The sequence below is a fragment of the Balaenoptera borealis genome (genome assembly GCF_965194805.1).
Source record: "Balaenoptera borealis genome assembly, chromosome: 14".
NCBI lineage: Eukaryota > Metazoa > Chordata > Mammalia > Artiodactyla > Balaenopteridae > Balaenoptera > Balaenoptera borealis.
The window spans coordinates 33,090,417-33,105,897 of record NC_138875.1 but is presented as its reverse complement, the minus strand read 5'-3'; the positions used below and the strand labels follow the sequence as shown (position 1 = coordinate 33,105,897).

General features: G+C 35.6%; 1 pseudogene across 1 annotated transcript; it reads left to right on the top strand.

Annotated features, from left to right (window-relative positions):
• The first annotated feature begins 1,999 nt into the window (after positions 1-1,999).
• Positions 2,000-12,951, top strand: LOC309610855 (ribonucleoside-diphosphate reductase subunit M2 pseudogene; annotated as a pseudogene). The gene has a single exon. The product of its transcript is annotated as a ribonucleoside-diphosphate reductase subunit M2 pseudogene (transcript).
• Positions 12,952-15,481: the final 2,530 nt, after the last annotated feature.

Genomic DNA, 15,481 nt, shown 5'->3' with positions numbered 1-15,481 from the left:
ATGTACGTGAGAAGAATGTGTATTCTGCTGCTTTCGGGTGGAATGCTCTATAAATGTCAATTAAGTCTATTTGGTCTAATGTGTCATTTAAAGCCTGTGTTTCATTATTGATTTTCTGTCTGGATGATCTGTCCATTGATAAAAGTGGAGTGTTAAAGTCTCCCACTATTACTGTGTTACTGTGAATTTCTCCTTTTATGTCTCTTAACATTTACCTTGTACACTGAGGTGCCCCTATGTTGGGTGCATATATATTTACAGTTGTTATATCTTCTTCTTGGATTGATTCCTTGATCATGATGTAGTATTTCTCTTTGTCTTGTAACAGTCTTCATTTTAAGATCTATTTTTTTTTTTTTTCTGATATAAGTACTGCTACTCTGGCTTTTTAAAATTTCTATTTGCATGGAATATCTTTCTCCATGCCCTCATTTTCAATTTGTATGTGTCTCTAGATATGAAGTCAGTGTCTTGTAGACAGCATATATACGGGTCTTGTTTTCATAATCATTCATCCAATCTGTGCCTTTTGGATGGAGCATCTAATCCATTTACATTTAAGGTAATTATCAATATGTATGTTCTTATTGCCATTTTTTAGTTATTTTGGATTTATTTTTGTAGGCCTTTTTTCCCCTTTCTTCATTTGTCCCCTTCTCTTGTGATTTGATGACTATTTTTAGTGTTGTGTTGGATTCTTTTTATTTTTTGTGTGTATATCTATTATAGATTTTTGGTTTGCAGTTACTATGAGATTTTTGTATAGCATTGTATATATATACATAATTAAGTTGCTGATGTCTTGCTTTTAAATGCATTTTAAAAACCCTCTCTTTGTACTCTCCTCCCCTCATGATTACTGTTCTTGATATTATATTTTATATCTAATTGTTTTGTTTATCCCTTAATCGTGGAAATAGATGATTTTAATACTTTTGTCTTTAAACCTCCATACTAGCTTTGTGTGTGGAAGAGTTCCTACTTTTATTGCTTGTTTGCCTTTACTGATGAGATTTTTCATTTCATAACATTCTTGTTTTTCACTGTGGCCTTTTCTTTTTGACCTAAAGAAATTTCTTTAACATTTGTTGTAAAGCTGTCTTGGTGGTGCTGAACACTTTTAGCTTTTGCTTGTTTGTAAAGCTTTTGATTACTCATCAAATCTGAATGGGATCTTTTCTGGGTAGGGTATTCTTGGTTGTAGGTTTTTCCCTTTCATCACTTTAAATATGTCATGACACGCCCTTCTGGCCTGCAGAGTTTCTGCTGAGAAAACAGCCAATAGTCTTATGGGAACTCCCTTGAATGCTATTTGTTGCTTTTCCTGTGCTGCTTTTGATATTCTCTCTTTATCTTTAATTTTTGTCATTTTGATTATAATGTGTCTTGGTGTGTTCCTCTTTGGGTTAATACTGTATGGGACTCTCTGCATTTCCTGGACTTGGGTTTCTGTTTCCTTTCCCAGGTTAAGGAAGTTTTCAGCTTCTAAGTCTTCAAAGATTTTCTCAGGCCTTTTCTCTCTCTCTTCTCCATCTGGGACCCCTATAATGTGAATATTAGTGCACTTGATATTGTCCCAGAGGTCTCATAAACTGTTCTTACTTAACTCTTAAGGCTCGGCCTCAAAAGTTATAGAGCATCAGTTCTACTACACTCTGCTGCTCAAAACAAATCATAGGGCCAACCCAGATCCAAAAGGATGGGAGAAACAGACTGTGCCTCTTGATGTGGGAGTGATAAGGACACTGAAAAGTAGTATGTGGAATAAGGTATATTGTGGTGACTAACAAAACCTATCACAGTTCTTCAAAGACTTCTTAGGAAACCTGTGTGCAATATTTCTTTCTCATAATTCTCAATATAAACCTCAAAAAGCAGCCATACTTGATCCTATGTATTCTCAGAGGAAAAGACAGGCACTAACAGGCAAAATTGACACTCACCTGATGAAAGTCTGTCAGATCAATTTTGTTATCCACCAGGACCAGGGGGATCTCATAGGTGTGGCTGACCTGAAAAATGAGCTCTTTAAACTTGGCAGCTTCCTGGAATGACTGATGGTCAGTGACAGAGTACCAGATGGTGAATCCTTCACCACCTCACATGTACTACTCCCACATGGCTGTGAGTTCTGCCTGCAGGAAAAGAGTAAAATTATTATGTAATTTAAAACAATGAAGTGAACACGTAACATTAGCAACATAAAAGGTCAAAAGTAGACAAATTACGAGACTAAGTAGTTTGGGTAGAAATTTTCTAAATGTAAATTTATAGGCTTTGCATATAGAAGAGCCATGTGAGGTCTAAACAAACCATTATGAAATCCGAATGTTTTAAACTGCTCAAAGTGTTGATCTTTAATCACAGAAGATTTGATTTAAGAGATATTAGGGGAGATAAGTTGAAAAGCAAATTTACTCATGAACTCTTGGTGATTATTTATAGATTATATACTTCTAATGACCTAATTTTAGGAAAAGAAATCTAAATTTGTACACTCCAAACATTAAAACCTAGAGGAACTAACTATATTTCTCCTCAAAAATATGAAAACAAACTAGAGTTTTACTTTATCCTTGTGAATGGAGAAAGTTATTAACATAAATACTCCCTAACCCAGAGATATATTTGGGTATTCTTAGATCTGTCTCCCTAAGAGGGATAAACAGAGAGATCTTAATTGCTGAGTCACGGGTCCATTTCTACATTCTGTTGACTCCTCCATCCTCTCTTTGCAGAGGAGGACAGGAACTCCCTCCCCAATGTACCAATATCCCAACCTGGGAGACATAACTGTATCAGTTTTTATGTTGCATTCCACCTAAACTAAATTGCCTGGCAACTGAAAATTCAATATTTGGCTTGACTTGTGATATGAAATACTTATTTTACTCTGAAATATCTGTTTTCATTCACTATTATTCTGAACCTCGTGTTAAAAACACAAAGGTTAATTACACACTTGCAATGGGAAATATAAAACTTAGACTCTAGCTGTGGAACAAACCATGCTAAGCAATAAAAGAACAACACGAGACCATATTGTGAAACAAACAAACAAAAAACAAAACCTGATCAGAGTAAATGTCAAAATAAATGTCAATTTGATTTAACATGGCTTGACTTTTAAAGGATGGCAGCATTTACATAGATCGAGAAATTCTGGAAAACTGAGGCGCATACAAGTCCAGAGAAAGTAATAAAGTTAATAAGGTCCTGAGTTAGTTGGTGAATCTCTTAAAGTGTTTTCCGTCAGTATGGAACAAATGCAAACAGTATCACTGAATTCAGCCAATCATTTCAAAGCTGTAAGAATGAGCCCAGAGAGAAAAGGAAACTTATCCAAGGGTAGATAGCCGGCTAATGTAGAGCTGGTTTGAATAATTCATATTCTCTGACCCTCACTATTTCAATTTATTAAATACTAAATTTTACTTTAACTCAATCCTAAATTTTACCATGTGAGTGAAACAAACTAACATGGGGGAAATAAATCCTACTGGACCCAGTTTCTTCATCTCCAAAACAAGGTTAGATTATAAAATGTCTGAGGTCCCTCATACTTCTGACATTCTTTTATTTTGAAAACCCTATGCCTCAATCAGAATCCCACAGTTGATATGGATCGACTAGAGAAGCATGGATTGAAATAGCTAACTGATATTTCCCAAACTTTTAATTACATTTTTCATATAGAAATGATAGAATCGTCATAGAAATATATGGAATCTTTCAGAAAATATAAATAGATTTGTTGCATCAGTTGTATATAGTTTAAGTCATAATAAAAGTGCAAACTAAACTGGAAAAGACCTATTTTACAATTTACTGTTCAGTCTAATTGTCAATTATTATTTTAAGCATTAAACTTATTTTTAATTGTCTAGTGCTTATTGAAAAATAATAAAAGCACATTGCAAAATGTTTAAATGGTATAAGTGTATAAAATTAATTTAGTTTTCTTTCCACCTCAAACTCCTAGTTTTTTTCCCAAATGCATGAGTTAATATTTTCTTTATCCTTACAGAAACAGTCTACGTATACACAGCCAGAGACATACATTTCACCTTTATACACCTCTTTATACTAAAATAGGAACATAATATACCTATTTTTACTTTAATCTTAATTAAGCCTTAAGAACCTTAATATACCTTGAATATAATATATTCAATATAACTTGGAATTGTTCCATTTAAGCATACACAATTATTGATTATTATTTTCCCTGGTTGCATCATAATTCGTTTTATGCATATAGTATATTTTATTTAAATAGTTGTCGATGAACAGGCATCTAGATATCCTTCTTTTATTCCTATTACAAACAATGCAACAATGTATATTTTTAGACATCCATGTTTCACAAATTTATGTATACCTGGGAAGTAGTACTGCTAGATCAAAGAGAACATACATTTTTACTTTTGAGAAATAGTGCCAATTTCACCACTAAAGACATTGTACCAATAACACCAACATTATACAAAAGTGCCTATTTCCCCTCATTCTTACCAATGCCACTTACCATCAAAGTTTTCTATCTTTTATAGATTTTAGGGTAAAAATAGTATCTTGTTTCTTTAATCTGTATTTATTTATGAGCTATATTGAATATCTTTTATGTTTATTGTCCATTTATAAATTCTCTTCTAGATATGGATTCAATTTTGTTGTAAGAAAAAAATATTTTTTGATTTTGAATTAGGATTTTTTTTTCAATTTGGACTGGAGAAGTTTCTTTATATGTGAAACAAAATAAAAGAACAGTAAATCTGATTATTTCAACAATACCTACACCATAGACATAAGACTAAAAAATTATAAAGAGCCCAACAACCTGTTAGGAAGACAGGCAATGTACATAAAGGTGAAATTCACAAAGAATAACACTGGATGAATGGATGAGTGAATATTCAATAGTGCTGGTTAACCAAACTCAAAGTCACATATATGTCATTTTAAAAATAGATACAGTAGGCCTCACATCTGACCTGAATTGTAGTCTCCAGGTATGAGGTTCTAGCATCATAGAGTTTTACCAAGCTCCTTGTTTGATTTTGTTTTGCACTTGTATGTAAGGGTACAAAACTTTGCATTTATGTTCAAAAGTCATCTATATAATCTGAAAGCACAGAATCTAGAAGACATAGTACACAGCTTCTAGGTCTGTTACTAACTTAGAGTGTGTCTTCTAACAAATTATCTAACCCCTCAGCACCTCGATTTCCTCTCTGTCAAAGAGAGATTAGGACACACACTTAACCTGTCTTACAAAGCTGTAGAAAGGATCAAATGAGCAAAGAGAAGTGAAAATGTTTTGATAAATTTTTAAAATACAAATTAAGCCTATTGTCTCTGGTACAAATCCTGCAGAACATAACATTTTCCTGAGGGCACAGTCATGAAATCCTCTTTGAGCTGCAGTAAATATGTGTGAGAGCATTTCTTAAATAAGCTCAATCAGAAAATTATTAAGCTTTTTTTCTCCAAATAGGAGAATCTTACCAGCAAAAAAACAGGTATAATTAAGTTATCCCAATGAATGCAGAGAATACATCCTCTTAGATGACCTTATCCATACCAATTCTTTCATAGCATATATATGTGTGTTTTACTGAAAGATGCACTGGAGGTTGATGGATCCCAGAGAATTGAGCAGATCTGCAGCTATGTATCAACTTAATAACATAAAATATGGAAATCACTTTTCAAGGAAAAATGCTATGTTCAACATGCTGCTTCCATCTTCATTCATCCATGAATTCAAGATCCCTATGCTTTGTGTTCTGTGTATCTTGAATATGAACATCTTCATTTGCATCCTGCTATAAATAAAAGTTGTTGGTTAATTATTCAGGAACATTAAGAGATTCTATTTGTTATCTGTAAGTAACAAAATATATATGAAATGGACGAACTGTAAAATGCTGTAAACATAAACGTTTCCAATATCTTCCAAGCTATTCTGAGTACAATGCTGCAGCTTGATCAGTTCCCTTTGATATGCTTTCTTATAATGAAATTTATAATGAAATAGTGTAAAAATCCTCTTAATACTGAAAATAAAGAAATTTTGATTAGTCTCCTATCCCAGTTTCTTGATTATCAGAGTAAGAATTTTGAGCAGGTATTTGGAAACTTAGGGACAGAACCAGCTCTCCACTGCATTCAACTAGTGGTATTACATTGTATGAATGGGCTAGCACTATAATCAGACCAGCCTTTCAACTGCTTCCCTGTACAACACACATAACATTGTCTATATTGGTTACTATACCCACTACAACCACATCTCTGCACCAAATTTATCTTCTTAGTATGAAAGAAGTAAATCAACACATAAATAGTAGCCAGGAGCACATATTAGGGGAACTCAAAAGAGAGTGTATCTGGGCAGGTTTCCCAGGGGAAGGGAGAGTGACAATTCTGTTCAAATAGTAAGTCATTACTGAAGTTTCCTGAGCCCTGTGGGGGACACAAGACTGGACAGTGGTTGGATGTGCAAGGTGGCGTGAAGTGTGGGGTTAGAGAGAAAGTGCAGGACATGTGATGTGGGACTGTGATATATACTTAAGATGGGAAACGATGTTACAGAAAGACACATGTGTATAGCTCATGTAAAGGGGTGGCATGTTCCTGTTGTTGAGTGATGTCAGGTTATTGACCCATGACAACAAGATTTTGGACTTGATGTGACAGTAAACCAAGAACTGAAGAGAAAAGAGGAAAGGAACATGCAGCCCAGTTCATTTCCAGGATTTGCCTGGCAATAGTAGGAGTAATGGAGAGAAGAGAGGTTGAAGGCAGGGAGAAATTCTTGAAGGCTTTTGCAGTAACCCTGATTTTTTCATAGGATTAGAAATAGAAGGTGAAATACTTAAATGAAAGGTAAAGATACAAAGAATTGGGGAGAAGAGAAATATGAAGAAAAACTTGATGCTCACTAGTTTGGGTGTAAGAGAGACAGGAAGTGGGAAAATGCTATTCATGGTTCAATCAATACTAGGCAATAGGTTGGGCTTTTGCACATGCCCTACCTCTGTGGTCTATGTTATCAACTCCTACTTTGGATATTTAAAAAATCAAAATATAGAGATACTAAATAGTATGGCCAAATTCCTAGAATTGCCTTATTTCAAGGTGCATTCCTGTAGCTTTTATCAATTAGATAAAACCTACAGGAATTGGTAAATAATTTATCAATTACCCAGCAATTAGAAAATCAGAGACACATCATGCCACACTGCCTAGCCAAGAAAGGAAAAATTAAACAAAATATGGCTCCAAATTTTGTAGCTCTGGAGCCTGGAAAACAACAACAGAAGTAATAACAGAAAAAAGTTAATTAAGAAAGTAAGTAACTTAAGGGCCATTTTGTCTCATATAGGTTTGTACTAAAAGGAACTATCCATATGTAACTGGAAATATGGTATATATGAAACAATAAATCTAAAAGGGGTAGGTATGAAAGCCACAATCAGAGGTGGGGCAAGTATTTTGGACTGACCAATAAGGACAGGAATTATGGTGTAAAGTTGACTAATCTGGATCAGTTTTGGGAAAGAGTATTGTTTTGCCACTTTTTTTTTTTTTTCTTGAGATGTGGAGCTTTGTACCACTGCAAGTATATTTATCTATTTCAAAGATTTTATGAAAATGTTTTTTAACAGCTCTCTTCTAGTTGTGTTCCTTCTTGCCAAACATGCTCAGTACTTAACAGCTCCCAGATTTTGGCACTTATAATTCTTTCTTTCTATTGTAATTCATGTGCTTTGCTCTCGTTCCTATCAGTAGGCTGTAAACTACCTGCCATAAGGACTGTTCAGCCTTGTATACTCCAAAGCACTAGGGATGGTGCCTGGATCAGAGCCCAGTAGATAATTATATTATCATTTGGTTAATTACTTAGTTTAAGCTAAATGTTTTTAAAGTAATGTTACCATTTCCTTGATGATATACACTTTATGGAGAGTGAAGTTTGAAGGCTGGAGGATTGAAACAAAAGGAAAAGGAGATCAAAACTCTAAACTAAATGGATAAAGCTTTTATATTGTTATTTACTCATTCCTGCACATGTAAGGCCAGACCTAGTTTAACTTTTATGTAGCCATATATATCACTAAAATTTGCATCAATTAGAGAGCAATCTAATGTTCTCTACCTTCAATTATTTGCCTTTTTCTAAGAAGAAATGAAGGCTGAATCTTATTGTCTTTGGATGAATCAAATTTCTTTCCCAGAGAAGTCTGTTTGCCTTTTTCCCCATCTGCTTGACATGTACTTCCTCAAAGCCTTAAAGTTTCATGACTGTCTCTGGTAATAGAAATCCACTAAAAGATATTATTATCACAGCTGGCTTCCTGTTTATCCTGGAGGTCACTCATATTGGGAGCTACTTTCCTTCTGATAAAACCTACAAGAATGCATCGTGAAAGAAGGCAACTTAACTGTGTTGTTTAAAAACTTTTAACAAGGTTGATACAGAGGGAACATGCCTCAACATAATGTGTCATATGTGATAAGCCCACAGTTAACATTGTACTCAATGGTGTAAAGCTGAAAACATTTCCTCTAAGTTCAGGAACAAGACAAGGATACTGTCCCACCAGTTTTTGTAAACATAGTATTGGTTCTCCTAACTACAGGATTTAGACAAGAAAAAGAAAGAAAAGCAATGTAAATTGGAATGGAACAAGTATAACTGTCACTGTTTGGAGATGGCATGATACTCTACATAGAAAATCCTATAGATGCCACTAAAAATCTACTAGAACTCATCAATGAATTTAGGAAAATTGTAGAATACAAAATTAATATACAGAAATCTGTTGTGTTTCTGTACACTAACAACAAACTATAAGAAATAGAAATTAAGAAATCAATCCCATTTACAACTGCATCAAAAAGAATAAAATACCTAGGAATAAATCTAACTAAGGAGGTGAAAAACCTGTACTTGCAAAGCTCTTAGACACTGATGAAAGAAATTGACGATGGTACAAACAGATGGAAAGATATACTATGTTCATGGATTGGAAAAATTAATATTGTTAAAATGACCATACTACCTAAGGCAATCAACAGATTCAATGCAATCCCTATCAAAAATACCAAATGCATTTTTTACAGAACTAGAACAAAGAATTCTAAAATTCTTATGGAGAAACAAAAGATAGCCAAAGCAAACTTGAGAAAGAAGAACAAAACTGGAGGTATTATGCTCCCTGATTTCAAAACATACTACAGAACTACAGTAATCAAAACAGTATAGCACTGTCACGAAAACAGACACATAGATCAATGGAACAGAATAGAGAGCACAGAATTGAACCCACACTTGTGTGAGCAATTAATCTATGACAAAGGAGGCAATAATATATAATGGGGAAAATATAGCCTCTTCAGTAAATGATCTTGGGGAAACTGGACAGCTACATGTAGAAGAATCAAACTGGACTATTCTTTCACACTATGCACAAAAATCAAATCAACTTAGATTAAATACTTAAATAAAACGTATAGAAGGGAACATAGGGAGTGTGCTCTCTGACATCAGTCTCAGCAATATTTTTTGTGGATATGTCTCCTTGAGAAAGAGAGAAAAAGAGCAAAAGCAAACAAATGGGACTACATCAAACTAAAAAGCTTTTGCACAGTGAAGGAAACTATTAACAAACAAAAAGGCCTCCCAATGAGTGAAAGAAGAAATTTGCAAACAACAAATCCAATAATGGTTAAAATCCAAAATACAGCTCCCAGGACCTGCGCGCAACCCCACCTTGCCGAGCCGTACGCAGCCATGCTCTCCGTCCGCGTCCCGCTCGCCACCATCGCTGACCCGCAGCAGCAGCACCCCCTCCAGCTCTCGCCTATGAAGGGGCTCAGCCTGGCGGACAAGGAGAACACTCCCCCGTCCCTCAGCGAGACCCGCGTACTGGCCAGCAAGACTGCGAGGAGGATCTTCCAGGAGCCCGCAGAGCCGCAGAACCCTAAGCTATCTGCCCCCAGTGTGGAGGAGGAACCACTTCTGAAAGAAAACACCCGCCGCTTTGTAATCTTTCCTATCGAATACCATGATATTTGGCAGATGTATAAGAAAGCTGAGGCTTCCTTTTGGACAGCTGAAGAGGTGGACCTTTCCAAGGACATTCAGCACTGGGAAGCCCTGAAGCCTGAGGAGAGATATTTCATTTCGCATGTTCTGGCTTTCTTTGCAGCAAGTGATGGCATAGTAAATGAAAACTTGGTGGAGCGGTTTAGCCAAGAAGTTCAGATTACGGAAGCCCATTGTTTCTATGGCTTCCAAATTGCCATGGAAAACATCCATTCTGAAATGTATAGTCTCCTCATTGACATTTACATTAAAGATTCCAAAGAAAGGGAATTTCTCTTCAACGCTATTGAGACAATGCCTTGTGTAAAGAAGAAGGCAGATTGGGCCTTGTGCTGGATCGGGGACAAAGAGGCTACATATGGAGAACGTGTCGTAGCCTTTGCTGCAGTGGAAGGAATCTTCTTTTCTGGTTCTTTTGCATCGATATTCTGGCTCAAAAAACGAGGTCTGATGCCCGGCCTCACATTTTCCAATGAACTTATTAGCAGAGACGAGGGTTTACACTGTGACTTTGCCTGTCTGATGTTCAAACACCTGCTACACAAACCTTCGGAGCAGAGAGTCAAAGAAATAATCGTCAATGCAGTTAGGATAGAACAGGAGTTCCTCACGGAGGCCCTGCCAGTGAAGTTCATTGGGATGAATTGCACTTTGATGAAGCAGTACATCGAATTCGTGGCAGACAGACTTATGCTGGAGCTGGGTTTGAGCAAGGTTTTCAGAGTAGAAAATCCATTTGACTTTATGGAGAATATTTCACTGGAAGGGAAGACTAACTTCTCTGAGAAGAGAGTAGGCGAGTATCAGAGGATGAGAGTGATGTCCAGTCCGACAGAGAATTCCTTTACCTTGGATGCTGACTTCTAAGTGAACTGAAGATGTGCTCTTATTTTGCTGATTTTTCTTTTTTTCTTTCTCATCAAAAGAGAAAAAAATCAGCTACTTGAACTGTATTAACCAGCTACACCATAAATCACCCATAATGTTCATTAATGGCATGCTTAAAACTGTGTAGCTACCTCAAAATCAATCCTGTTAATGCTAGTGGGGTCACCTAGATTGAAAGCGTAGACAGAAGCTACTCGGATTCTTACGAAAGATCTTGTCCATGTTTGGCGTTTGCAAGCAGGCTGGCTGTGCACGACTTCACCCTGGCTCTTAACAGCACCTTCCTTGGCCTCAAAGTGTGGGGAGTCAAGAAAGTTTGATCCAGCAGGATTAAACAGTTACTACCACAAGGCAGTAGGAAGACATCAGACTCACTGCTTCAGATTTTAAAGCAGATTTTACAGTTTACTTATGATTTGTATATAAAACTGGCACTTTACACACAAATAAACATAGTTTGTACTGTCAGGGTGAAGGCTTGATTTAACCTAAATTTGTTGGTTTCTACACCGAATACAAAAGTATTCTGTTTACCACTAACGGGAGCCAATTCAAGATTTACTAGGTGATCAAAGTAGGTTAAGCCTGTGTAAACTAAGGGTGTTATTTTTATTCTTTCTTTTCTTTGATGAATTGAAGAGCTTTTTAACTCAATCCTGTGCACACTTAGGTATCAGTATCAGCCAGGTGGTGCCACATAGAACACAGGTTGGTTTTGGGTTCTGTAGCCCATGTTGAGTATCACGGGATAAGAGATGTGAAGAAAGGAGACTCTTAACTTAGGTCATTAGGAACTGAAGTGTGATCCGGACTCACTGTGGGTAACCTGGGAGTGCGTGAGGGATGGTATCATTTAATTTCTCAAATTGTATGTCCCCCAACTTCAAGTTAGTATGAAAGATCCTTGAAGAGTCTTCCTAGCTGGGATCCAAGGTATTAACTTTGTAAATTGCTTTTCAAATCATCCTTGAATGAAAGGACCTATGTAAGATCTTTCTCCTATTAAGTGGTAAAACCAGGACTGAAATTGCTTCTCCTAAAAGTTGAGTGTTTATTCTGATTTTGTTTAATTTGTGTGTAAGTAGGTACTGTTGACTTAACAATTTGTACTTTACTTTTAAGTTAGAAAGTTGTTCTACTATACTTTTTAATATCATATCTGTAGTTCATACTTTGAAATAATTACCCAGTATTATTTTGCAGTTCATAATTGAGTGGATATTGTTTAGTGCAATTGCTCCTAGGATTTGCCTAAATGTGAACATCATCTACTGGATTATTAAACTTCAGTAGAAAGCTAGTGTTATATGAATAACTAACACATGTTCCACTCAAATATTAATTTCAGAAGAAAGTATAAACTTAATAGATATATTTAATAAGGCTAGTTTGAATCAATCTGCCTTTATGTTCCCTCCCCCCTCCAAAAAACATGTTACGTGGAAGGTAGTGCATGACACACACCAATCCTTTGGCCATGTTTGTTAACACATTGTGTTGTGTGTTGGCTGACCACTGGCCTGTTCTACTGTCAGCCTTCTTCATTTATTGTATTAATATAAATGGTAAAATAGTCAATTTAAAAATTTCTGTAGTATGGAACCCTTTTCTACCTTTTAAATTATTGTTATAAAGTTAATCTAGATTTTATGGTCCTTACACTTGTGCAACACAAAAATAAACACTTTGCCTGGCGTTGTCAGGTACAGGTGGCACTTGGAAGCAGATTTTAGGACTCTACCTCCCATGAGCTGTGTGATACAAGCACTAGATTCTGCCAACTAAGATTCGGTTTTTTAATCAGTTTAAAGGGAAACAGATTTTGTCTAAAGCATTTCAAAGTCCTAATATTGAGTACTGCACAAGTGTCAATGATTTAAATAAAACCGTTCTCATGTCAAAAAAAAAAAAAAATCCAAAATACACAAAGAATTCATACAACTCAACAGCAACAACAACAAACCAGTTAAAAACTGGGCAGAAGATCTGAAAGGGCATTTTTCCAAAGAAGACTTACAAATGGCTAACAGGTACATGAAAAGTTGCTTAACAACACTAATAAACAGGAAAATGCAAATCAAAACCACCGTGAGATATCACTTCACACCTTCAGAATCCCTATTATGAAAAAGACAACAAACAACAAATGTTGGCAAAGATGTGGACAAAAAGGAATCCTCATGCCCTGTTGGTGGGAATGTAAACTGGTGAAGCTACTATAGAGAACATTATTGGAGGTTCCTTTGAAAATTAAAAATAAATCCACCATGTGACTCAGCAATTCCACTTCTTGATATTTACTCAGAGAAAACAAAGACACTAATTTGAAAATATATATTCATGCCTATGTTCATTACAGCACTATTTACAATAACCAAAATATGGAGGGAACCTAAGTACCCATTGTTAGATGAATGGATAAAGAAGATGTGAGATATATATAGATATATAGATATAAAACAATATTACTCAGCCATAAAAAATAATTGGAATCTTTCCATTTGCCACAATATGGATGGACTTAGAGGGTATTATGCTAAGTAAAATAAGTCAGACAGGGAAAGGCATATACTGTATTATTTTACTATATGTGGAATCTAAAAGACAAAACGAATAAACATAATTAAACAGAAACAGAGTTACAGATACAGAGAACAAACAAGTGGTTGCCAGAAGGGAGGAGGTGGAGGCTGGAAACAAAGAGGTGAGGTAGAGTAAGAGGTACACACTTCCAGTCGCAAAATAAGTGAGTCTGGGGTATGAAATATACAGTGTGGATAATATTGTCAGTAACTATGTAATATCTTTGTATGGTGACATATCTTAACTAGACTTATCATGGTGATCCTTTTGAAATGTATGGAAATGTTGAATCATTATTTTGTGTAACATGAAATAACATAGTATCATAGGTCAATTATATCTCAAAAACAAACAAATAAACTCATAGAAAAAGAGATCAGATTTGTGTTTACCGGAAGTGAGGATTGGAGGAGAGGAAATTAAATGAGGGCAGTCAAAAGGTACAAACTTCCAGTTATAAGATAAATAAGTACTAGGAATGTAACATACAACATGATAAATATAATTCACACTGTTGTATGTTGTATTTGAAAGTTGTTAAGTGAGTAAATTCTAAGAGTTCTCATTACAAGAAAGTTTTTTTCTATTTCTTAATTTTGTATCTATATGAGATGAAGGATATTTACTAAACTTGTGATAACCATTTCATGATGTATGTAGGTCAAATCATTATGCTGTACATCTTAAACTTATACAGTACTGTATGTCAACTATATCTCAGTAAAACTAGAAGAAAAATTAAAAGAAAAATGGCACTGACTCTGAAGAGCATGTGTAATTCAGGTCACTAAAGGAGAAGGGCGGCTTCCCACACAATGTAAAAGAGATTGGAAGACTGAATTTTCTGACCTGGCTGTGTTTCAATTCCTTACGAGAAAATGATGTCTTCACAATTTTTCTGGGACCTGATTTTCTTATCTGCAGAGTAAAAGGATCACAGCTGATAATCACTAAATTCTCTACTAGGTTGAAAAAGTTCAAGTGTGGGGCACAGTGGTGAGAGGAGACAATTTATATGATCAAGCCATAAGACATATGACCCCATTAGAATATAGAGTGAATATTCAGTATTCATTGGAGATAAATTGGGATATGTAACATAGTATCAGACTGCATAGGGTGTTAAAATCAGACAGATGAGTATAGATTTGATGTGAAAGCAAATGGGTAACCATTGGACCTTGGCGGCCAAAGAGAAGCATAAGGAATATAATGCTTAAAAAAGCTTAGTTAGGTAAATAAATGAATGATGGATATATTGGAAAAGAGATAACCTGGGATTAGGGTAACCACTCAGGAAGCTGTATCTAAGCTGGAGCATAATATATACCAGTAGTTTATAAGTCAGGAACACTCTAATTTCTGTCTGGTTGTTGGTAAAGAAAAATCAGAACTGGATAATAAAGTGGTAAAAACAGATTTTATTAAGGATTGTTGTAACAGGGGAGAAAGGATCTCAGTATAGAACCAGGCTCAATTTCAAATATAGCATGGACAATTGGGAATTTATAGCCAATGTGCAGGGTGGGGATTGGTGGCTGGAAAATAACTGAGTAAATAGCAAGAGTAAGGGGGGATTCTGGCTAACCCTACCTAGAAGCATTCTTACTGAAGGCAGACCAGGGTGATCAGACATCACCTGGGGGTAGTGGAGGTTGAGGAACCTGATTAGATATTAAGGGTGATGAGGTAGGAAGGTGGGGAATTCAAGCTAAACCAATGTAGCAGGATTCTTGATAAAACTGGACAGTGAAAAGACAGAAACAAAAGTCAGAAAGTTGAGAAGTATTTGAAAGGTTCAGGGAACCTGGATAGAATTTAATGAAGGAAAGAACATTTGTCACCATAATTCTGAAATTATGGAGGATGAACCATTATCTTCTATAGGTATCA